Source organism: Branchiostoma floridae, chromosome 16 (genome assembly GCF_000003815.2).
Source record: "Branchiostoma floridae strain S238N-H82 chromosome 16, Bfl_VNyyK, whole genome shotgun sequence".
Lineage (NCBI taxonomy): Eukaryota > Metazoa > Chordata > Leptocardii > Amphioxiformes > Branchiostomatidae > Branchiostoma > Branchiostoma floridae.
In genome coordinates this window covers 10,436,593-10,443,330 of record NC_049994.1, presented here as the reverse complement: position 1 = coordinate 10,443,330, position 6,738 = coordinate 10,436,593, and the positions used below count along the sequence as shown (strand labels likewise).

General features: G+C 37.1%; 1 protein-coding gene across 2 annotated transcripts in view; it reads right to left on the bottom strand.

Moving 5' to 3' along the window:
* The window catches only part of LOC118403101 (homeobox protein Hox-C9-like), a 106,903-nt gene that overhangs the window by 4,617 nt on the left and 95,548 nt on the right, over positions 1–6,738 (bottom strand). The window contains exon 1 of one of the 2 annotated variants that reach the window (XM_035801580.1): positions 142–234. The exons of the other annotated variant lie outside the window; for it this stretch is intronic. The gene's annotated coding sequence lies outside the window, so the exon portion shown is untranslated. Of the gene's footprint in view, positions 1–141; positions 235–6,738 lie in introns of those variants that run through there. 2 annotated transcript variants of the gene reach the window in all.

The following is a 6,738-nucleotide window of genomic DNA, read 5'->3' as shown; positions in this document are numbered from 1 at the left end:
GCGAATATCAAGACAAACCTGATGTGAAATGTGAACCCTAGGGTACCCAACGAAATGTCAGAAGGGCGCAGTTTGTAGCCAATTGACTTTTAGAGTAGCAATTAAGTGTAATTAGTGAAGGTGTGAGGCAGGTAGACTTACGAGTTTGGTGGAGAAAACGCGCCAAAAGGTCAGGACCTTCGCACGATCAGGTGCAGGGGTCACGATCCCAGAATTCCTGGCGAAATCTCCCACCTAAACGAAATAAACAGTATTTTAACAGAATTTCAAATTCAAACAAACTTGACAAAACTTGAAATGTCTTTTCCAGAGCTCTGATAACATTTCGTTTTAGAATGTTAGAATTATCTATTGAGTAAAAGTGTATCGAGGAACTATTCAGATGACAATCTCGTTTTTTGTCATTGATGTCAAAGAAAAAAGGTTTATCACCACCAACGTGATACATTTGACATATGTCTTAATATTTTTTCACCTGCACTGTTTCCCTTGTACTTTGTTTTAACTATACATACTCTGTAAGAGAATCTTCAATTTATTTGTTCTTTTTCACTTCTGAAATATAAGATGATTTAAGTGAAATTGGACAAAAATTATACTTATAATGTTCTGCTAAATGCAGTGTCTATGCGAGAAAAATATTGAACAGTTGTTTTTTTTGCCTACGAAAACGCACAATTTGTTGTCTCTAAAACAAAATGCATGACGCTACAACGTGGTCATTTTATACCACCCAACAGTTTTTCCAGTTCACCTATATTCACCCGTACCCTGCGATATATAACCGTTATCTGTTGATCTGGGAGCTAGCCTGCATATGTAGATAGACCTGTGATAGTTGGACACTATTCCCGCACAGCACGGTAACTATCACCCCACGTTATGGCAGGGGCCAGTCATAAATTCACTCTGACCTACTGGTGACACCAGCGCTCATAAAATCACATTAGATATTCCTGCGGTTTGGCACGAGTGATGCTGAGGTTTTACCAAGTTGTGCAAGAAACTTGTGTTCCATGTTAAATACTTTTACTTGTACTGAACAGCTCTCAACAATTCTTATACATATTGTAACAATGCTAGTGCTAATGCTAATATTACTGCTATTGATAATAGTGGAGTAGAGTAGAAATATATTCATGTTGTATATGTTTTACTATGATAATTTGACCCCTAAAAACTGTTGTTGGATTCACGTTAATTTGTAGACGTAGAATGTCCCTCGCACATTGTTTATGACGTTATCACATAGTGAAGGCTTTTCAGTATTGAATGTGCATTGCACGGATTCTGTTGTACGTTATAGTAGTCAGTAGTATTGTATTTTTGTGAAGGAACTATGCTGTTGAAATGTATGTTAAGCTATAAGTGTAAATTCAGATAGTAAACTGACATAAACTGAACAATCTTGTAAGTGAAGACATAGATGGTTTGTAAACAACTTGTTATCCTTTGTAGATGGAATGCATTTCCTTGCATATTTACAACAGCAATGTGGATAGCTGTATTGTCTACTACGTTTGTAGAAAAAGCAAGATACTTTTAGTTATGGTAAAAAATGAAGATGTTCTAGCTTTTGTTTTTTCTTGTAAAGTATATGATTTACTTGAAGGGAGAATAAACAGTGAAAAAGTTACAGTGCACCTTTGCATGTTTGTTATTTTTGTTGACGTTATTTATGTTAGAGTTCAGAAATATCTTGTAGATTACGAAAATACGTAAAACACGAACACCTTTATCCAGCGACCCTTGTAGTAGTAATTTCAGTGGCAAGGGTATGACTACCTAAATGCGGGGCTAGCTTTCCTCATACAGATGTCCAATCACAAAGGTTTAATAGGCATATTTGTTACAATATCCTCTACCACGCTCAAATGGTCAGCCCAGTGTAGAGAGGACATGTTTTTTTACAGCATTGTCGATCGTGATCAGATATGTCATAAACCCGTGGTCAGGTCTAAAAGACTGAGTCGATTTTAGCCCATTCCTAGCGCATTTGGTCCCCACGAGTCGATATTTTCCTATTGACATTTTCCAAAATAAAATCGACGAACGCTTAGACGGGGCGGTTGGAGAGTGAAACATGCCTTCTTTTAACCGATGGCGTTATCAATATTGTATGCAAGTAGGTTGTGAGTGGTGATATGTATGGGGTTGGTTCAAGCAACTGTGTCGAATTGAACACATCTAGGTGTTTACTGTAAGTGTTGATGAACGTAAAAGGGTGTGCCATCCTCTTTTATTCCCGAAGCGAGGAAACTGACACGTTTGGTACGGCCGCCATCTTGTTTTTTTCCCTCAAACGTGCCACCAGAATCAGAAATACAACCACTTCGGAGAGAAATTGCCCGAATCGAAATCTGTTGTAATACATATATTTAGTAGATTTCAAACGGATCAATAAAATGTAGCAATTCTTTACAAACGTTATCGACGAAGACATAACACACAAATGAAGAAACAAGAGCATTTTCGATGTAGTTATGTCATGCAATATCATTTCTCTCTCCCATAGTTCGTTTTACATTATAGTAAGAAGAATTAGACAATTAATATTGAAGATATTGCAGTACATGTATACAGTCAAAGTAAACGAAAACATAAAAATCTGGTAACAATAAAGAGTTATTAGAAACGTTTTGGTCCAAAAGAATCGGGACATACCCATACTTCTTGCAAAGAGAAGAAAGTGTCAGCAAATTTCGGTGATTTAACATAATTTCCCAGATTTTCTAGGGATAAGTCAGGACAAATGAGGTCACGTAGGAATACTACTGTGATTAGAAGACATTTTTGTGTATTTTACTGTGAAAACCATTTTCCCGGACCGGTCGTACATCGTGTGGTAATGTTTGTTATGATGAAGATTGTATATCTTGCCGCACACACACACAAAATTCCCTCCACTTATGTCGATGCAAAACACGCAAAACTGGTCCGTAAGGACATTTTGAGTATCATTTGCCAATTCTGCACGAAATGTGAAACATCAGTCAACTAGAAATACCACCTATAAATTCTAGAAAACGATCATTTATGTCTAGAGTTAAATAATTGCGATCACTTCAAGCTCGGAAACGGAATGAGAGGAGACATTGATGGACTAGAACACCGACAAATAATATTACTATTTACAACAGACGCCGAGACGTTTTGCAATCGTAAGCATACGGTGTAGAATCGTGTAATGTAGGTTCTACATCTTGCGTGTGAAAATGATTGATTTCTCTGTGATTTTCTTATTCACTAGACACCAAAATAAATGGTACGGACTACTCTAAATGGTTCTGAAATCCAACCGAAATCCACCGTTCTCAACACAATCTAGCTCTTGCTACGTTCAGAAATCAAACGGTTTTCATTTCAAATCCCGTAGATTTTGAAGCTTATGGTGAAGAAGTGTGGATTGAAAGTTTAGAAGACATGAGTATGGTAGAATATCTGAGAGAAAAATCGCTGGTATAAACTGACTGCCATTGATAATTTTCTTCAATCTAATAACTTTGAAACCTTTTCTGTGGGAGAAGTGAACATCGCAGAAATCCCAAGTTTGTCAGTTTTCATCTCTGTGACAGATACAAATATAGTGCAAAGTTTGAGCAACAAAGTTACAAACGTAGCGTACTATATCTACAGTACAATACTAGGATAACCAAAAGAACATCTATGCTTTTCTCAAAGCTAATATATGTTGTTCAATTTTGTAGGGAGCTTATGTTTATCTTTTTCTAAGCACAGTAAGAATGATGTACTAGTCGTAGCCGCGTTTTTTTTTAGGAAATGGAACTCTCTATTCACTCAGTTTGGAAACCAAAGAAGTAAAAAGGAAATAGATTCCATTTTTACTTTAACACATATAACATAAGGTTTTACTGGAGGAAGGTCCAAAGAAAACTACTGACAGATATGATATAGCTGAGACATAAAGATGAGTGTCAAACCATGTTTCAACTTATTATTTTCTGGTTGAAGGCAATGCATGTTATTGTGACATGCTTATGATTTAAAAAAAGGAACGAAAAACCTGTAATAAATCTGTCTGAATATAATTCAACACTACTTCATATCATATGGACTGCCTTACCTTATCTTTGAACTGCAAATAGCCAAAAAGATACTATTCATAAATACTGTATGCTCGTTTTCAATCTTCGTTGTTTTCACGAAAGAGAAGTATATTTTGTTACTTCGGAATAAGAAACACTAAGAGGAGATATTTGAGCACACAAATTCTACTTTACTATACTCAACAAAACTTGTTGCTGCAAAGGTAGACGACTTGCTGTTTATATGAAAGAAAAGACACATTGCCAAAAGCACCAAATCACACTGACCTATCTAAGAACACCGTTATTTCAAAAGTATCACTATACTCTCCTTGAACAGGCAGTTTCTGTGAGGATTCAATTTTCAAAAGTCATAACAGATAACGTCAAACTGTTTGTAAAAAAGAAGCGAGAGTCGTAACGAATAACAAATGTTTCTTATCTGTACTGGCAGCCGGGTCCGTGATAGCAACCAAACGTGTTGCCACATTGGCGTCCTGTTCCAAAGTTGGATCGTAAGGGCCATTTTCTGGGTGGACAGTTAACCATAACCGTGTGGACAGTTAACCATAACCGTGGCAATGACCCTGTTTATACGTCCCCGTGGCGGTTGTGGCTTGACTCTGTCGGTGGGGTGTTGTGTTGGCTGACACACAAACTCTCAAGTTCTCGTAAATCTCAAAATGGCGGCCCCGGCTTAACCGAGCCGGGCAAAGGTCGTCTGGTGAAACTATTTCATTAGAAGCAACCAGGGAGGAAGGCTTCAACGTACATTTCATACAGTTATGACTATTGTACAACAGTCAAAACAATTTCAGAAACTTCTGTACATGTTTCTTTGCAAACAATTGATTTCAATCTCCTAACATACTTCTTTATAAAATGCTTTCCTGTTCACATTTCTACATTTCTGTTATTTTTCGTTCTCTCTCTTTTTTGGAAAGACGGTGTACAAATAATTCAAATGCCAAAAGTCCACTACACTGAAGAGCACATAAGGCCCCCTCTCACTTGACGTGCGGCACGCTTGCGGCATTGCTGCGTTCGTTCACTGCGGTACTGTTTTGTTATTTTCTCCGATTTGTTATAATTCAGATATTGCGCAATACGTAAAAGTGTGACATAGAAGACCACAAAATACACAACAAGTAAGAAAATTCGTTCTTTATCTCTGAAATTCGTTGAGCATCTTCCGAACGCAGCAATGCCGCAAGCGTGCCGCACGTCAAGTGAGAGGAGGCCTATAGACAGAAAGGCAAATAAACAAAGAATCAAGCCAACAGAGTGTATATCACAGTTACAGAAGTAAACGTAAACAAAGCCCTACATTTGTACCTCTTGTTGAAAGGTTTGAATCAACAATGTTGTGTTTTGCTATATCTATTTTATCGTTGCCATATATTTTGCTTACACCAGGGCACTTTTTCTATTTCTACACACCATATATAAATATATATCTTACGCCAGACATACAGATATGTCGTGTATGTACCATTGGTGCCCCCCTCCCCTCCCAACATTTTATATCACTTCAGCTATGTGTCCTTTAGATTTATAGTCGATATGCATTTACACCAACACGAAAACCACTAGCGGGTTAGCGTAATCATCATGCACAGGATAACCTCGGTCAAAAGTTGCCCCGCACGAATTTGCAGTTCACAAATAAATTACGAACAACTGATACTCTAAAACGATGACCTTCTCGAAGCAGAGGTCAACTGTTCATCCTTGAAATTGGCAGGGAGTTGATTCCATCACGAAATCTTCGCATTACGATTTAGTACTATCGTTTTCATTCTCGGCGTAAACTCGTTTCTCAACATAGCTTGTCGTGAGAAAGGGTTATAGAGTTGACTTGTTTATGGCGCTTTAAACGCCATGTAAGCGATACAAAATATCACCAACCATCTAGTGACAAGTATACGATACAGGGCGCACATTTTAAAAGCCACAAATTACGGAGCTTGTTGACAAACCATAAATTTCAATGAAGCATTTCCTGATGGGGGAAAATTTAACCACAAACATATTGACCTTGACTTTCAACCGGTAGTAGCATGACATTGACTTATTGAGGTACTAATTTTAGTAATGACTGTAAAGTATGATTACATTAAATCGACATTCATGGCACAATGCGAGGTTAATCGTATTGTTACTAGATATAAAAACATGAGGAAAAATGCAATGAATTCTACATAGACTCTGAACTACTGGAATATTCTTCAACTTAAAACAAAAATCCTAAAAATAGATGATTGCAAAATTGGCATATTCTGATACATTTATCATTCCAAGTATCGTTGATAGTGTGACCATAATAAGTCATTCGTGTACTCTATGTTGAAATTAGAAACGTTACCAATTTAGTAACTTCAGTATCTGTTATAACATCTCAAAAGTTGCGGTAAAACAGACTTTAGCTTAGCTTCAGGTGGTAACCCTCTATGGCACAGGCCAATTTTGGAAAATTAGAAGTAGATATGTTCATATTGATAATACAGACGCACATGGTATAGTGTCCAAGGTTTAGGACCTAGTCCAAAGAAACTATTTGAACTACATAAGCTTGGGTTAAGTAGCAGATGTGGTCATTTTTTACTACAGCATAGCAGAAAAACACTTGAAGTCTTACAAGGTGGATAAATTTATGTTTGATATGTCTTCTCCCTTTACAAACAAATAGAGC